This window comes from Copidosoma floridanum, unplaced genomic scaffold (genome assembly GCF_036245765.1).
Source record: "Copidosoma floridanum isolate Cflo_tuat_1 unplaced genomic scaffold, Cflo_Japanese_pri ptg000020l, whole genome shotgun sequence".
Classification (NCBI taxonomy): Eukaryota; Metazoa; Arthropoda; class Insecta; order Hymenoptera; family Encyrtidae; genus Copidosoma; species Copidosoma floridanum.
Window position 1 is genome coordinate 4,596,003 of NW_028321897.1, and position 19,097 is coordinate 4,615,099.

General features: G+C 38.4%; 1 protein-coding gene across 3 annotated transcripts in view; it reads right to left on the bottom strand.

The window, feature by feature from the left end:
• The window catches only part of heph (polypyrimidine tract-binding protein 1 heph), a 303,250-nt gene extending 284,597 nt beyond the window's left edge, over window positions 1–18,653 (bottom strand). For all 3 annotated transcript variants that reach the window (XM_089594070.1, XM_089594069.1, XM_089594068.1), the window contains exon 1: window positions 18,072–18,653. The gene's annotated coding sequence lies outside the window, so the exon portion shown is untranslated. The remainder of the gene's footprint in view (window positions 1–18,071) is intronic.
• Window positions 18,654–19,097: the final 444 nt, after the last annotated feature.

Below are 19,097 nucleotides of genomic sequence, written 5' to 3' on the forward strand. Positions count from 1 at the left end.
AATTACTCATGTATCGCCACACTCACCATAATATACTGTACTGATGGAATTGGAACAATGTGGTGTGATATTTAGTGTCTCGTGGACATCATCATAATAATACTATGATGTACACCACAGAAAAACTATTGAAATGTTTACTCAATTTTGTTTAAAAATCGATCTTGATAAATTCTTCCGTGTTATGTTTTTTAGAAACAATATATTTTTTCCAAAACCAATATACTCCTACTAATAATTTTAATTATCATATAGAAGATTATTACTTTGAGAATACAATTTTCATCAAGGATACCCTAATAAGCACGACTACTTGAGCCTTTACATACCTCTTGAATAATTATTACCACCTCGTCAAGGCTAAAAAACATCGACGGTCTTTCACTCATTTCACTCAGTGATTAACTACTCAGACGTCGAACAAAAATTCCATCATGGCAACGTAAAAAAGTACATAAAGTGGCGAAAGCAACAAAAAGAAGAATGCGACAATCAAGAGATGGGTAGAGAAAACAGAAAGAAATAGAAAGTCACAATTTAAAATGAGAAAAAATCTTTGCTGTTAATAAAATACAACGAAGGAGGGAGAAAGATGTGCCCTATCAAAAAAAAAAAAAAAAAAAAAAAAAAAAAAATGAAAAATAACAAAATAAAAAAAAATTTGTAAGAGGACATAGGAATCCTTCGACAAAGAAAACTGAAACAAAACAGAATATCACCGCATATAAAACGTGCCTATGATTAGGGGACGACTTGCACATAGAATTGTATACATTGTGTTTGCAGGAGCATCGATTGCTTTTTTTCAAGTGGGAGCGTTGAAATCTATGGCTTTTTGTTCGTAATGTTTATCCTTTTTTACAGTCCGAGGGGTTGAAAATAAAAGCGAGGAGCTGAAAGGAGGAAGAAGATGAAAGTTGTCGAGGTCTCTTTAGATTATTTTGTTATTAGTTGTTGCAAGAATCAAGGTGCATGGGGCCATGGAAGCATGACCTTTGCTTCACGAAGATTTCTTGGGACTGTGGAGCTATGCTGATTAACATAACGTTTTGAGTCCCTTTGGCGTCTTCTGTAGGCTGAGAACATGAGATAAGTTAATGTAATTAGTTTTGAAAGGATACTTCTAATCTTAAACCTGGACAAATTGTTCAGACATGAAATAAGCTAGTATTTCACGATAGCTAGTAACTTGATTAGTATTAAATAATATCTGAGTAATGACGATAAATAGATTTAAATTCAGTAGAACATGCGATAACGTAAGAATAGAAATTATCATCAAATCATATGACGTTATATCATCTAAAACCAATCACACGCAATTGGCAATTGAATTCCTGCACAAATAGACATTGCTTGCAAGACGGATATTATCTCGAGTAGGCATTGAGGCTCGCGAGCTTAATAGTTATTCTACAAGTAGCACACGTATAAAAAGGCGCTATTACACACTCAGACAATGCTCATTACGCATCGAGTTCAGTAGTGGCCTTTGAAGCTGACACACATGCACGTCAAGCATTTGACCTCTGAATTTGACACTTATGTTTAATTGGCGAATTCTTCATGATGTTTGATGTTTCCCTATCGTATTCTTGATCGATAGATCATCTTCCTGGGAAATCCTACCACATAATAGATGGATTAATGAGCATATACCCAAGCACAATATTCGAAATCTATGGAGCAAAGTCATTGCAAACGAATCTAGGAAAGGAAGAGCTGGTAAGGAAGATTGATATTATACCCTTGCGGAGCGATTTAATTAGACTTGCCGTAGCTCGCACGCAAAGAATGAACGAGTGAACACCTTTTCTGTGTTTGTAGATATACTACGTAAGTAGACACGAAATGGAAGAAGAAAAAGAAGGAGGAGTCAGACTATGCTCTCGCACTTAGATAGACAGGCAACGCTAGCAGGAAGCGCCAATTAGTCTCGCGTGTCTCGTTGGCGTAATTTAATCAAAGCAGTGTCGCACAGCACAGAAGATCGTCGTCCATGATGGAGTAGGGGAGAGAGAATACTGGTGTACGTGTTCCAGTACAGCATACATACATTGGTCGTCAATGTTTTGTTAGATGTGACGTAAGGACTGAGATGAGTTAATGATGATGATGATGAGTAAGGAGGTGGAAGATACTGCGTGACGTAATAAATAAGCGTGACCTAGGTGTTGAGTGTGGTTAAACATCAAGCGAATCCTAATGGGATGTGATTGAACTAGCGTTTGTACGTTGGTAGTAGGTGCATCAATGCGTTTTTGTCGTGTTTCTGTAACTTTGATCGTTGTCTTTGTAAATTACGTTGGAAAGTGCGCTGATGCATTATAACGTGTTGTTACACAATTCACAATTATACTGGTAGTTTTGGACTTGGGTTTTCATGATATGAGAGTCTCCTGCTCAAACGAGATTTTTTGTCCCGAATTTCCTTTCCAAACTATGATGATTTCAATGCCTGACTGATTAAATGACACGAATGAGAATCAAAATGAATATTGCAATGCATCTGTTGAGAACTTTGTATCTAGTTAATTTTTGATACATATACTTACATTCATTCTTACGATAATCAATGCTAAGATTGAACTGTATTTATAAAATTTTCCAATTTTGCAACGCAAGACAAAAGTATTTTCTCAATAAAAGATAGCACGGCAATTACATTAGCGGGAAATGAAAACTATTTTTCTCTCTCTCTTTTCTGTAAGTTCATATTTAGCTTCTTCATTCATTACTCATGAGTTTGTTATTTATCACGTAGTCGGAAAATACTGTTTAGCGGGAATTTGCGATGACAACAACCGCAAAGGCAACTTTTCCCTAGTATACTCGAAAATGCGAGTCTCGGCGTTCGTGAAATCGCTTTTTCCCCTTCAGTTCTTACGCTGGCAAAGCTAGGTAGAAAATCGGGGAAAAGTTTGTTTTCTGGTCTATCCCCAAAAGTCTGTGGGAGTTATAAGCTGGGAACTGCGTGCAACAAGAGGATTCGCAATGGGCTTGGGCGTGTACTTATCGAGCGAGAATACTAACGGCTTCCCGCGTCAGGCGGACCTAATTAAGGCACTCTCTCTCTTTCTCGACTCGTGGGTGGACGCTTGAGAGATCTGGACGGGCGAAATTACTCGCTTCCTCATGGTTGACGAGTGAGCTGAACGCGTCATCGTCATCATTATCGTTGTCATCTATCTCCCGCTCTCTTTGCAGTATAGGTAGTCAACTACGTACACACATCTATGCATGTTTTAGTGGCAGCTGTTCCGCGCCCGTATGGCTGTGGCTTTCCACTACTTTGAACGTCTCGTTCGTTTTCGTAATAAAATGGCTGCGTGTGAACAAAGCTACGACACCTATCTTTCGAATCTTAGGAGAGGTGTTTCGCCAAGTCATCGTAAAGCATGTGTTTTAGAACTTTGGTCCTCCTTCCCGTAAACTGTCATGGTGGTCCGTTTTTTTTGCCAAAATGTTGTCAATACAAGACTTCATTCATGAAAATATTGTTTCAGCTCTCTAATTAGACGTCAGTGTTTTATCTCTATTTATCTTTTCTAGTCATGTTCAACTGTTTGGATTAATTTTTTTTTCTTTACAGGAAATATATTATTGTTTTTTTTTAAATAAAAAACACGCAATAATATGTTTTAGATTTTTTATCAAAAAACACTTGTACGACTGAGAGAATCGAAAACTGGTTTCTACCGAAATTATTTTTAGCGATGAGGTTACGAGGAATCTGATGTTACTTTGTTGTGTAACAGAGCTTCCTTTTTATTTTTTGAATCTTAAGTTTTTCTTTCGAAAAATAAAGTTTTATTATAAATAAAAAAAAAAAAAAAACAAGTTTTGAATTTCACTTACTACCAAAGAAATCTTCCACCTGCTTGATTGAGAATTGATTAAGTGACACTCACCTGTAACAGAAAATATAAATTTGAATAAGTATTAGAAGCTTGTAGGTTGTTGATAGCATTTCAAAAACACAAAGTATCATATTTATGTCAAATACATGTATGTATGTGAATAAAGTAAAAAAAATGTTCAGTCTCAAAAAAATCGCACAAGAATAGATTAGAAAGTATCTCAAAATTTTCCCCAAAACTGATCTACGATTGATGTAAGCGAAACCCAGCCGGCGTAGACATAATAAAAAGAAAGTCCAAGAAGATCGACGCAATCACGCAGAGCGTACGTTTTTTTGCAAATACCAAAGCAGTACCACACCCACCCTCCTTCAAAGTCCCGGTACGCAATCTATCACCAGAACACACAAAGCTGACTGCTCGATTAGCCCGATCTCACTGACATAATACACAAAAAGTAGCTCCAACACCACCTCACAAACTCGAGAACAGACGGAGATATTTTTTTTTCAAAGCACCCGATTGCGATCTATTTTTTCCCATATGCACACGCTGCTCTTTGTAACACAATCTGGCTGAGCTCTTTTATTTTCCTTTCAAGCGTCACATTGAATCGAGCTTCCTCACGAATCGCGTTATTTATAAGCAACCCACCTTCTCCTCTGCGTCTCTTTTGGATCCTGGATCGTTTCCAGCTTTCGTTGGGCTCCATTCACGTTGGGCGCAAAATGCCGACGACAGCCGCGTTACTGCTATCGGACGATTATGCGGTCTCGGCTGGATTTCCTCGCTACGGGACGATTCAGAGACATGATTTAAGACGCTCCGTAGCCGTGAGGTGTTAAGCGTGAAATTCAGGGTAATTTTGGGAAACAGGGAGTTGGAGGGGCATCCACATTGTGTTGGCCAATAAAATAAATGAACGCTCGTCTCGAGGTGGCGGTTTTGTCACAGCTTCGCATCACTGTTGCAACAGGCCATGCAATTCCAAATTGCTACCATTACAAACTTATGGAGGAAATGTTTTGTCCCGGGTGTGATTACACTAAATTGAATGATGACTTGACTTGAGCAACATTTGATACAAAGTTATCATCTGAAAAACAGGGTAGTTCAAGAGGAACCTACCATGGATGTAATAAAGTCATCACCTGGCTTATCTATTCCAAGGTTTTCAAGAAGTTGCTCTTGTATTTTTATCTTATTATTTTTCCACGTGCTTTTGACAAAGTACACTCCTGACGGTGGTAATTCGTCTGTTGTGCAGTTGTGGTCCATATATGGTGGTATGGTATAGTCCATTTATAATACTGGTCCAGTTGTGGATTTGTCTTTTTAGTAATTGAAAATTTTTATTTGTGTGATCCAAGATGTAGCAATTGAAGCTTTTGTTGAACCAGTTATTAAAACTTCAAAAGCTGATGCATATTCTTCTTGGCTGGAATGACAATATTTTCAACTCTCTATTGCCTCTGTATGTGTTTCTTTCATCGACTCTAAATAAATTTGCTAGCCAAACTGCAGGCTAAATTTAAACAATCGAGAAGCAACAGTTAAGCTCTTGTAGCATCAAATTTCACCTTCTCCTCTTCTTTAACTTTGCGTGTAGGTGGTGGAGTTGAGGCTAACGAGACAAGTGTCAGCGGCTCTAAACGACCAGCTGTACACAAGACTCCTCGATTACATTTAACTTTGCATCTAGTGCTTTCCGGTTTATACTCATGGAATCTATGTATATCTGAAGGTATTTTTTTTTAAATTTTGTATATTTGCTTAAAATATAAATTGCTTACGTTGAACGTCGGTAAACGTTGTGTTTGGTTTCTGTGCCATGAAATCGTTATGGAAAGATGGAATTAGTTCGATGTTTACGTTGGAATACATGACCAAAATACCAGAACTCACGACTGTGCATCAGTGACAGCAGAGCCGAGTTCACTACTGTCATGTATTAAATTGCACGCTTTGTGATGTAAGACAAGTAAGTTATTTTTAATCCTTATGGTAAAAGTATTTATTGGAAATCATCATTTTATATCTGAATTTTAATTTAAAATTCACTTGTCAATGTTTTTGCCTAAAATATTTCACGTATTTTAAATTTGATAAGGATAAGACTAAGGATTAAGCCGTGTATGTATAGCCATGAATCTTGTTACTGTAATCTCATGAAAACCCCTTTTTTCATTTTTAAGAAGAAACAAAAGTACGCAGAAAGAAGATTACCTTGAGTAATAATGAACGAATTCCTAATCCTATTGTATTTTTGGATGAATACAATGTATCGTGACAAAAGTTTGCACCTAAACATAACTCGTAATGCGCTTAAATTAACACCATAACAAAGTAAAATGGAAATGGACTACATAATGGAAATTTAATCCTAAAACAAATAGCGTTTTGATAAGTCGACTTATTCCATACAGCTATTTGGAATCATCTAATTACCAAGGTACAAGCTTTTAACTACTCGATAATACCGGCCACTGTACAACGTTGATAAATACAGTTGAGTTTCCTGTTGAACTGCGACCAGTGGCAGTTGTAGAGCTGCTTGGAAATTTTTAGAAGTTGGATTATACACGTCAATGTCAGTAGGATTTTTAGAACTCCTCAACTTAGTTTCTGTTGAAATTCGCACAAATAAAATTGACAATTACAAGTCCACTATATTACATTCTAATTACGATATCTCTGGAATATTATGAAGAAATAATGTCAACCAAAAATCATGGAAACACTAGGTCATCAAATCTAATACTATGTTCCATCGTTTAGAGATCCGTAAGGTAGCATCGTTAAAGAAGATGAAAAAAACACTGATTCAGCATTTCTAAAACGCGATTTCAAGCCTCCAAAAAGATATAGCTTCGAAAACCGGTCGATCGGCTTCCAAGTCGAGGGCCAAGGACAAAAGGAGAATGAGAGAGAAACCTACGACACCAAAGAGAATCCCCGGCCTAAATAATCGGAGGTAAGGCCCTCCTATCGTCGTCTCGGCTCTGTTTCCCCCGCATCGAGAAGTTGGAATACAGTGTAGGGGATCTATGCTTCGTGCTATCAACCAGCAAGTAAAAAACACACACAAAGTAAAAGAAGAAGAAGCAGCAGTGTGGAGTGAACTATAGAGGTTCTGCAACGAGTTAGCAGATGCTACATGGAAGTAGGGGGAAGAGAGAGCGAGTTGCCGGCTGCTGACCTTGAGAGTATTATAAGCAACTAGTGTTCACTGCACTGACTATACGTTCACAGTAGGGGAGAGTTGCCGGTCCTTCCTCCTTATCTCCTTTCCTGTGCACTCTTTGCTGCCTATATAACGCGTTGTACTTGGGCATCCGCATGAGAAGCCAGACAGGGGGAACGGATGAGAGGCTCGGAGCGAGTTCTTGCTCGAGATGGGTGAAGGAGATATGTAAGAGTTTATAGGGAGAGGTAACGATGAGGGGGCCTCGACGAGCGAGAGTATAGGTAGGGGAGAGAGTTGACTACTATGGTGAATACGAGAAGAAAATAAAAAAAACTTTGTGCATACGTATGTGGACAGGGTCATTGTTGGGAATTGCTGACGCGTATGGATAAGGGACGAATGGTGGGACGCGCATGTATTGAGATAAAGGACTGCTTTGACCTGGTTGATTTCGGTTTCCGCATGTCTGATTGGAAATTGAGAAAAAATCTCAACATAAATCAAAATCTATTTTGATACTGTTGTGGAATTAGACGATTTGTAGGCTATTTATATAGGAAAAAACAGGTATAATTCTGCAATTCTGATTGTTATGAATACATTTTTCTTTTTTTTTTTTTATCATGAGAAGGTTGAATTACCATTGTTTAAGACTACTCTTCTTTTCTAAACTTTTAATATATTTTTGGCCATAAAGAAAGTGCTGAAAAAAAACAAGTGTTTTCTAGAAGAACCCTAATTATATAATAATCAACATACTTTTGGGAAAAAATGAAAGTTTACAGTCATATTGGCTAAAATACGGGATAATAAACTCCTTCACACAGGCTCCAATAACCATAAAAAAATTGTCAAATCACTAGGATGTAGAACTTTCTAATATGTAGAAATTGTAATTGTATACAAAAAGGGAAATAAGAAAAATAGTTGATGAATGGTAAACATTTTTAAAATTTAAATTGTAAGAGTAAACAAACTCAAACACTTATTTTTTCTAAATAAAAGGGTTCGAAGGTGGCTTATTGTTTGAAAGCTCGTATAATAGAATTTGAGTGATAGTAACTCGGTGATATAAAAATTGCTGGAATTTATGGTTTTCGTCATAAGAAAATATTACCTCATTAAACTAACAAGATTTGTTACCTTGTTTTTGGAGTTTAAGCGTTGAATTTAAAAACTGATAGTATATGAGCTAAGCATAAGACCTTGAACTTTAAAATGGTGGATCCAACAGCTCACATTATAATGCTTGGTGAGTTATGGATCTAAAATTAAAAACTCTATATTATAAAATGAAAAAGCTTGCTCTTCGAGCGCTTTAGATTTTAAAAGCTATTATTTTTTGCTAAAAAATTTCAAAACATACTCTATCAGGCCACACAAATGGATGGGGTTTGAAAAAAGTTAGCCTTAATAGTGTCACAGGGCTAAAAAGCTTATATTTTTGGGTTAAAAAAGTAACACGCTTGTATTTTAAAAATCATGGAGACCGAATGCTTGTGGAATTGTGGATACTTATGTCTAAATCTTGCATTTTTTAGATAAAGAGTTTAAAAGCTTGTTTAAAAAGGATAATGGGATTTTATCGCGTAAGCAGGGTTAATTTGGCTCAAAGCTTACACTGTTGCAACTTTTATACGTATGTTCAGCCAATAGGTAATTCTTAAGGTACGATTAAATTGCATGACTTGTTTGGATAGTTAGAGCAGCCTCAATTTTATGACCCATATCAACTACTTTTATGACCTAACGGAACTTGTTCTTCATCGTTTTTTTTCTTTTCACTAAAGATAAAAGTCATGTAATAGTATTTAAAAACCTGTTCTATAATTATTTCTATGCAGTTAATAAAAAACAAAAAAAACTAAATGCACAAGAAAGTTGTCAGAGCTCTCGTTTTTAAGTGAAATTTCACGCATCACTTCTTCATTAGTTGTGATGAGATAATGGTGAGTACCTTAATTATATTCATACACAACCATCATCACCATTTCTGTTACTCTTTTCCAACTGTTAACTACATTTTTAACCCCACAGAAGCTCGTCAGAAAATCGTTAACGAGACACATGGTACATTGAACTTGAACTTCATCTTGTTCAAATATTTTCAAACGCTGTCTTTCTCCAACATGCCAACTCTAAAACAAACAAAACCTATATGCACCAGCACAAAAAATCAAAAGAATTCATGCAGCATTGAATAGCCCTGGTTCGTGCCCTAAAAAAGTCTTGAACAACCCACACAAAACACACTGGCGAACGATTAAAAAAAAAGGACAAAAGTCCACACAAATAAATAGGCATGAGGGAGATAGAAAGGGGATATGTTTGCATTCATCTCTTTTTCTCTTTCAAGCAGCTAGGCTAAGCTGTAAGCTCCAAAGGAGGAAGAAGGAAAGAGATGCGATACGCGCACAGGCATAGAGATTCTAAAGAGCCTCGTTTGCCTGAGTAGCCAGAACGGCCGAGAGCGGAGAACGACGACGAGTTTTCGAGAGCCCCAGGTCTGCCAAAGAAAGAAAGAGAGAGGGCTCCCTTTCCGTTTTGATTTCACTCTCCCTCCTTGCTTCTTCTTCTTCCACCTATTTCTCTCCCACGCCTTGGCATTTATTTACCGCCTCCTTTTTCTCCTCCTTGGTTTCGAAAGGGAGTCCAAAACGACGGCGCATGCGCCCTGTACAACCTTGCACCTGTACTGCCTTTTTCTCCCTTTCTGCTTAGAGTTGTGGTCGCTAAACAGCAATGTGGTTTTTACGTGCTTGCTTCTCTTTTCTTGGTCACGAGACTGTCCTCAAATCATACGTCTGCTTGCAGCTGCGAGACTCTTTGTACTATGATTGCGTGTACATTTATAGCTCCATAAAGAGAACGTTGCTCAGGTTAATGAATGTCATGTTTAATAGTTGTTTTACGGCTACTTTCTTTGAAGGGTTGAATTTTTGATAAATGCAATTCGGAGGTTCTTTTCTTTAGTTTTTCTAATTATAATGTTGCATTACAAACATGAAAATTTATAGTGTTTTGTTCTTTTTATTTCAGTATCCATAAAAAAAATTTCTCTGTAAAGATCCATGTATAATTACGGATCCAATGCATAGGGTGTTTCAATTCAAATCGATACCTTGGTGCTTAAAAATTTATTATAAAACTTAGAATTGTACTTGACGAAATTGTCTAATTAGTACTTTTGGATTTTAATCTGCTGGAATCGGCTGTTGGAACAACAATCTCCAACCAAATGTCACTTTAGATGCACAACAACATCAGACTAAAAGTAATCCACGCTTGATTGACACTATCGAAGAGGCAGCAGCAAGAAGTTTGCCTTCATTCAAATTAAGTCTTGTCACAATCGAATCAACTACAGCCAGTTTGCCAAAATGATGGATCACCGTGGAATTAGTGCGTATCAAGATTAAGAAGATAGATGGACAATATTATCTGAAGCGCCAGGAGGCACGTTCCCCAAGGAGCGATAGGAACTCGAAAAATCCATCCCCTTACGAACCGAACAAGCCAACTTACGAGAATAAAACAAGAAACATGTAAAATAGGGCGCGAACCGAGTCCGCGGGCGAAGAAGAAAAAGAAAAAAAAGGGGGACACCCCGGAGGAAAATCTAGTTCCCACAAGGGGTAGGTGTAGTATTCATGCACACGGAGGGGCTAAAAGTTGGAACATCTCAAAAGAGAAAAAGAGAGATAAGGTCAACTTTAGTAGGATTTCCACATGTGCTCATCTCCGAAGAAAGAGGGGGAGGCTAAGCGGCTAGTCGGCTACGTTGTACGAGCCAAAAAGGGCCGGGATGAAAATGTGCGCGCGACAACGAAATTCATTGGTGTGTGTGTGTGTGAGTGTGTGTAGACCGTCGCTCAATACCCGAGCGCCACCAGATGAAATATGTATACACAAACATCGCGTGTGTGTACGTTCTACGTCGATTTTCCTTACCCACGAGACCACCCTCGCTTTTCTTGCCTCGTTTCGCGCTCAGCTCTTTTCATTTTTAGTTATGGCTCTCTTTCAAAACTTTTCTGGAGGAGACACTTGATATGTACCAAGAGCGGGCACGAGGGCACCGCGAATGGCCAATCAACCCAAGAGCCACTTGAATGGGTAATATTTTGCGTGCCATCGCAAGCACGGCGGAATTAATTAGGCTCTACGTTTTCGTGACTGTGAGATCATTGAGGAGAAGTAAATTATGTAAATTGCCATGTGTTAGCAAATGTGTATTAGGTAACTTGTTTCAGAAAATTCAGGTACGATTATTCTATTCCCAGTAGCCTTGAACGATGTCTCAGATACAATAAAATTTGACAGCCTCGGGTGAGTTCTAACAACAGGTTTGCTGATGTAATTTTTACATCATCGATTTGGAAAAATGGCAAACACATCCTACTCTCCCATTTTAAGTCCCTTGTTTATCTCTACGCTCATAAAGTTTGCAACATAAAATCGACCGAGTGTTGGGGAAGTGACGTATACCAATATAGATGTAAATAATTGCAAATCGCAGGTGGGCACGGTAAAGTTAGCTTGTGGAAATTGTGTGGTAGTACATATCATTTGTGTCCAGGAAAAGAGCAAAAAAAGGCAGAGGGACGTGTACTTGGTGATATGACTTTGAGTCACAATTGTTACTTTTCGGAGAATTCACTCGCGTGATGGCCACAACTGCTGACCTGCATGCTTGCCTAGTATGCTTTCACTGGTGGGTGGGTAATGATCCGTTCCCCCAAGTAATTTTTGTGTCTCACGTATTTTTTACATGATTATTGAGCTGTATGGTATTTTAAAATACAAGGAATGACTGAAAAACTCAGACTAAAGTGATAAATTACTGAAACGTGGTAAAATGACCGACAGTAAAAAATCTTGGTGTAGAAATAGGTGACGATTGAAAATAATTGATTTTCATTTAATTGCCATACTTCTTCTACAACTATATGCTGCTACTTACTTATTGAGAACGACACAGTAGAAGTAAAATATGAGAAGATTTCGGTGGAGACCTTGAAATTTAAAAGCACCCGAAATAGAGTGGAGTGGGCAAAGCTTAAAAAACAAGAAACTCCTAGTTAATTCGTGCATTTAGAACTGTGACATAAGTCTGAAGGAAAAAAAATAGTTAACACAACCGAACTGAACGACAATTTCGTTGCATTTTATGCATTTTAGCAGCTAAATTAGCGCATACAAAGTTTGATAGTTATTACTCTGAATATTGGTTGTAACCACAGAGACAGAAAAACTGTTTCCAAATTTTTTTCCATTCTCAGCTTGTATAATGATGGGATAAAATGAGAAAGAGAAAGAACGGAGATGCGGCTGGGAGTTCTTCTACCATAGAAGTGTGTCTGTGAGAGAGTGCGTCCGTGTATGGACCAGTGTTGTCGAACCGGTTTTGGGAATTCCGGGGAAGTCAAGGTAATAGGCTTAAAAACTTTGTCGTCGTCGTCGTCGTCTCGTCGCGAGTTTTTGCCCGTTGTCGAGTGGTTTTTGGCGTATGCTGTTTCAGCTTAAGAAGTTGTAATGATGGTAACGATACTTCTCATGGTAATGATATTCATAAAGTGATAACGATGTTTTAAACTTGCCACGAGACTCAAGAATTTCGCTAATTACTCGTATATTATTTAAATCAGTGTATATACACAAGGATGTCGCATACGAAATCATACTGTGAATTTTTTATCCAAGATTTTGAAACTTTTAACAGGCGTTGAATTTTAATCTGAGTGTAATTAAATAACTTCTGCTCATTATCAGTAGCTGAATTAAATACCATTACAGTGGCTAAGTACTCGATGTCAGCTGTACTTCATTAGTTTCCCTTTCGATTTCAGAAGCCTCTACAGAGTTCGTCTTAAGAACCTTGAAACTCCCGGACGACTTTTTATCGAAAATTTCATCGAAAAAATCAGAATCGTAGCCCTGTATTTTATAAAATCCCAAAGATACAATTTCAAAGTGAATCACGCACCCAAAGGGAGCAGCCAGGGCTCAATCGCTCGAATCCAGAGCGCGGCGTGTGACTTCCTTCCTCTCGTCCCTTCCCTCCACGCGATAGAATTCCGCAACTCCATTCGCGCACAATGCGAAGAGGGAATGTCGGATATGCGCGCCCCTCCGCTCGGGAGCTATCCTCGGCTCTAGGTTCGTCTGGTGACAGCCGGTTTCACTTAGGCTCGAGTGTGGCGTGCGTTATAATGATATGTGGACGGGATATCGGGGCGATGCTTCGGACTCGAGATTAAATAATAAATTATGCGAGCAGCGTACTAATCGCACCTTTTCGGAGCTTAATTGAAAGTCGTTGTCAAGGTGATGGAGAATATTATTGGTTATTCCATTTTTGGGTGTTATAAAACGAGAATACAGAGGACGACACTTTGGTCCACAGAATCGTATTTCGTAGATTTTGGGTGAACAATATAGTATAGTACGTACGAGTTTGCAAAGGCTTCGATTTACGAACCGAGAGGTTTATGGCACTAGCCGAGGGCGAGGTTTGTAAATAAGCCTTTTCGAACGAGTTTCGTATACTATTTTTCAGCCTGAAAATCCAAAATCAAGCGGTGAAGGTGCTATTTTGAGGTTAGAGGGTGGAAAAATTATCTCCCTCCAAAACCTGTTTCTGGGAGAAAGTTTTTTGTTTCATAACGCATTTGACTTTTTCGAGGAGAAATACTTGACTAATCGTGACTAAACATGAAAAAATGCACCTTTTACATCAGTTTGGATGACCGTGAGATTCAAAGCAATTAACGTATGTCCGAAATTTCTACAAATCTTACATAAAAAGACGTGTTTGTTGGCAAATTTAGAATGCATCCTCTAAATTTACGCATCTCAAAGATCACTTTTCTATTGATGAAATTAAAAGAAAGATTTTTGGTATCAAAAACACCCCAACAATCACATAAAACACAGTGTATAACTATTTCTGTTATGTTTTATCATGGTGTTGAAGAAACATTAAACACACATCTAAGCTGCGGAATGATTTTTTACTAAAATAAATTTTTCCCTCTTCGTACAGTAAAATTTTTATAAATTCAATAATGAAATTTTTATAACTTTAAAATATTTATTCAGAGAATACCATATAGGCTACTGTTTCTCGTTATTGTCAGCATTTCATTGGGGATATTATTTTTCGAACTGCAGAATCATCGATCCCAAGAGTAGAGTGAACTAAAGGCCAACATGCAAGTGCGTAAAATTTTACTCACTCCTTTGTTTTTTTTTCACTGTCACTCTCTAGTCTGTCAAACAGTATAAAACAAAAACAAACAACAGTTAAGCTCGCGTTCTATCCTCTTTAACGATCGACGAGGTAGTGGAAGAAAAAAAAAAAAAAGAAGAGAAAGCGCACGACGCAGAAAAAGTAATCGAACGCGAAAAGCAGCGGCACGAACAAACAGGAAGAGTACCTCTCACGAAATTAGGGTTGTGGCACACGGTGCCTATATCTATGTATGCTTGACTGAGTGTATATACTCGTATCAACGGGGAGAGTAAAGAAGAGTCGCAGTTGCACGAGAGCTATAAGACGCGTCAGCTGGCTGCAGGCATTAAAAACACCACGCCGGTTGTTCTCGCGCGAAAAGTCGTGGCAAGATTTTATTGCTGCTATTCGTAATAACTCGATTTGCAGCTCTCGCTCTCGCGTGATAAATAAGAAATACTCCCACAGTTCGATGCATTGCGTTACTTTAACCTTTCTTTTCATTTCTCGTAGATTATTTTTTCTTTTATACAGTTTTTTTTCTAGACCCCTATGAACAGGTTAGGGTTCGTATTGCCTGTGTGAGGCTGAAAATGTTTTCATTGTAGTTGATGCTCACTACCCGTTTACTACTGAATATGGACTATAAAACCTATATGTTTTTAAATATATATAAATATTTTTCAACAGAAATATTAAATGTATTAAAGTTCGCCTACTAAAAAATTGAAAATCGTTTTAAAAGTTTGTAACTGTATTGATTCTCAAAAATATTATAGATGTAATTTTAAAATATTACATATTTTTTAGTGACTCCTCATAGTATCTATTCTTATCGAGTATGCACAACTGTACAGCAAATTTTATTACTGTATTTTAAGAGCTGATATTCATGAGATTAAAGACCATAAAATATAAAAAAATGACATGAAAAATGTAAATATATTACCTAAAGAAATATATGGTGAGCTTTAATTTATATTACAAAAAAAAAAAAAAGTACTTTGTTAAAATAAAATAATATATACTGAAATACCAATACTTGTAATGCAGAAAAACTTACAGTTTTAGAATAATACGATAACATTACAAGTAAACTGTGAACATAAGCTTAAACTAATTAAGGTGCATTCGAATAATCAGCTTATTTTAATGCACTTTCTAGTCAAACTGTATAATTTATACTAAGTTTGTACTCTGTATTATCAATTAAACCAGTTAAAACTTCATTAATTTCGACGAGTTTTTAGCAAATACAAAATTTTTAAATGCATTACGTCAACGCACTGTGGCTCAGTCGGCTAGGTCGTGGGTCGGCATGCGGGGGGGAGACCAAGGTTCGATTCTCGGCCTGTGCAACTTTTCCCATCTCAAGTTAAGTTCTCAGATTTTCTATCATTGATCAAGTGGTCCGAGGTTTCGAATCCTGTAAACTGCTCGGGCTGCAATTGTGATAGAAAAGAGCTTCCAAAACTGATAATCGAGCCCATCTTATTACTTAGGAGCAGATGAAGAGAAACACAAGTTAAGTGTACAGGACTACTAAATCCTAAACAATGAGATATTGGGTCCTGGACTAGGTAATAATGAGTTAATTGTATGTGACCAATTCAGCAAAAGAATGAGTCAGTTCATCTTTACAGTAAAAACCATGTTAACTCTTCTGTGTGCAAAATAATGTGTGTATAATTGATTCCATGCTGATGAATAGAGAAACCCACTGCACTGCGCTACTTTATTCAATACATATCAATAAGCCGAGTCTCACAGCTCTGTCATTAAAATAAAAATACTTGGGGCACCATCATATAGATTATTAACTAACTTGGTTTTTCGTTAAGGAATAAAGCTAATGAAACCCAGCTGTTGTGCTTGAGATATGAGATAACTTAACTCTCAAAAAGGACAAATGAACTCAAAATATACAAAACTGTAAGCCTAAACAATTGACTCTAAATAACTAAACTCTCAAAAGGATTAATAAACTTAAAACATACAAAACTTTTACCTTAAACAATTGACTCTAACTCATGGTAAGCAAATGGCTTCATAATGAGCCCCGTAAATGCGTGTAGATACTCTGATTTAGAACACACGGTTTCATCAGTCGCTTGGACTTAGCTGATCTATCGAGAATCAATATCAATGTCCAGTTTCTTCAATACAGCAACACCATGAAAATACTAGGGGTGAAATTGGATAGCACACTTTCATGGGCGTCGCAACTGATTCAGATTTAACGTAAAAGCTATGCCACTCTCGCTCGACTACAGAAAAATGGATATTCCGTATCGCGTAGCACTCATGCGAAGATATACAGGAAATGGCATCGTAAAAAATTTCAGTGAGTTATTCAGAAAAAGTTGGGCACAATTTAATTTTAATCAACTCTTTAAAAACATATTGTGATTTTTATTTAAATAATTTTCTCGATACATCTGATACGTATACAAATAAAATCACAATTGAATGTGTTTGAACTTTAGTGTATATTATACAGTACATTCTAAACCTTATATCAGCCAACTAACATAAAAAGAAAAAAAAATATTTCGAAGCAGTCCTGAAAAGCTCGCTGAAAAGGCCTCAAAAGCCTGTTTAATATTTCGTGTTAGTTAGGGCAAAAAAAAGCAACAATACTTTTTCTCAAATCGCGATAAAGCGGCCCAACCCCATCCATCTTAATCGTATATACCAAACGTGCACGCGTCGATCACAATTTAAAAACTCATCCCCCAAAAACTGCACCAACAGCTTAAACGATCTCGGGGCTGTCCTATAACTCATTCAGTCTCCGGGTCGTTAATCTCAACTATACACCTCGCCAGCCAAATATTATACACCCAACTTTTTTTCCCTCTCTCTCTCCAAGAGAAAAGGGTTGAAAAACAAAAGTCAACGAACGCAAATCCACTCTGTCTACGCCTAGCAACAAATCGATTCTCACACAAAGCCGGGAGCGTCTGGTCATTGCTACCATGCAAAAAATGGAAAAAAGTGCGTTTACGTGGAAAGGGAGAGTCTCGCTACAAGCGCACAACGACACGGTCAGCTGCTCTGATGTACAACGACCAGATAGTCCAGGTGTGCGATACCCATTGCACGCGTGCGATCGCGAAACACCTGTTCGCCATGCACACGCACGTATTTATGTACACACCGTTGCGAAAATACCCACGGACGAGTCGTCGCGACGAGCAAAAACGTCCACACACACCTTGTAGGACGAGATACGGAAGAGGAGCGAGCTGGCAGGCATGCGCGAGCCGGCCACCACGTTCGCTAACATCTGCTCTCTCTTATATATATATACATACCCACCTTCCGGTCAATCTTTGCCTGCTGTACCCTCCCCCAGTTCGGTACTTCCCCTCCACGGCTTTCCCCATGAAAATCTCGTGCGATTTCGTTGCACGATTTTCCCTCTCTGTATACCTGCATACGGGTGAGCACGTGCGTTTCGGCTGATGCGCCCGATAGCAGCGCACAAAAAAAAGCGATAACGAATATCACGATCTATTCTCAAAACTTAGTATACGCAAGATTAGCGCAATAGAGCTTATTTCATCGCGCTTTCGCGCGCTTTGTCAAATGGTTGCGCGTGTACGTTGGGGTGCTTTGGAGTTGTTGATAAAGGGGTTCTGCAGTGGGCTGATTCTGACGCTCTTTGCGACTTGATTAATGTGCGTGCGAGTAAGGTGATACGACGCGCTTTTGCCCTCTACATTTTGCGATTGGTCGACGGGTGGCTGGTAGGAAAGTTTGAACGTTGCGATCGTTGGATACTCACCAACTGTGTAGGGTAGGCAGGAGATCGATCCTGGGCTGGATTTCTTGCTGGATTTTTACGGATCGACGGGTGACACGCAGCAGCGAACGAAAAAACTTTGGGAGTAAAACTCTTTTTTCTTCCTCTCTCTCTCTCTTTTTCTTTCCGTGTAACGAGAAATTTCACACTGAGCCACACACAGCACGACACTGATTATACGGCTTTTTTTTTTTTCTTTCTCACACCCCGATTGCTGCGAAGATGAGAGAAAAAAGGGAGCGGCGAAGGCTGATGCTTCCTCTCCTTCGACACTAGCCGGGCACAAAGAACTCACTCGCTGGCTCTCAACGGGTATCGATATAAGTTTGCACTTGAATGATGCGAGATTTCTTTCTTTATTTGATCCTTCACTCAGCAGCTATGCACCAAAACTCAAACTACAGATAACACAACGGTGTTGCGCCGAAACAAACTAAATTTTTTTTCTCACTTTTTCTTCTTCTCCTTCTTTTTCTCACTCGATCATCTGAACGAAACAAATGTATTAAGTTTGAAAAAAGTACAGAGAATAATTCACACTGGAAAATAGCAGTCTAAACGACAGAGTACAGAGAGAAAATGAAAATAAAGAAAACAGATGACACAAAGGGAGCGAAGAAAATAACGTAAGGGTGAGTTTTCCCACGTTTGCTCACGAAGAAAAGAATGGTACAGACGTCGAAGCGTGTATTATATTTATTGTTGGACAGTAGAAGTGGACACACTGCAGAACAGATCGAGAAGCGGCACAGTAAGACAGGCAGATGGAAGATATACGAAGAGGGAGAGAGATAGGCAGACAAAAAAAATATACTGATGCGTTAGTGTACACAAACTCGCGTACCGATCGCTGGAGGGACGCTCGCGCGACTGACTGTCAAGCTCGGCCGTTTTGGAGGTTATGGAAGGCACGCCGCCGCGACCACGGGCATGGAATAAACGAACGCGCCGCTCTTCCCCCCACCTTTTCCGTCTCTCTCTCTCTCTTTCGACTCAACTCCTCTTCTC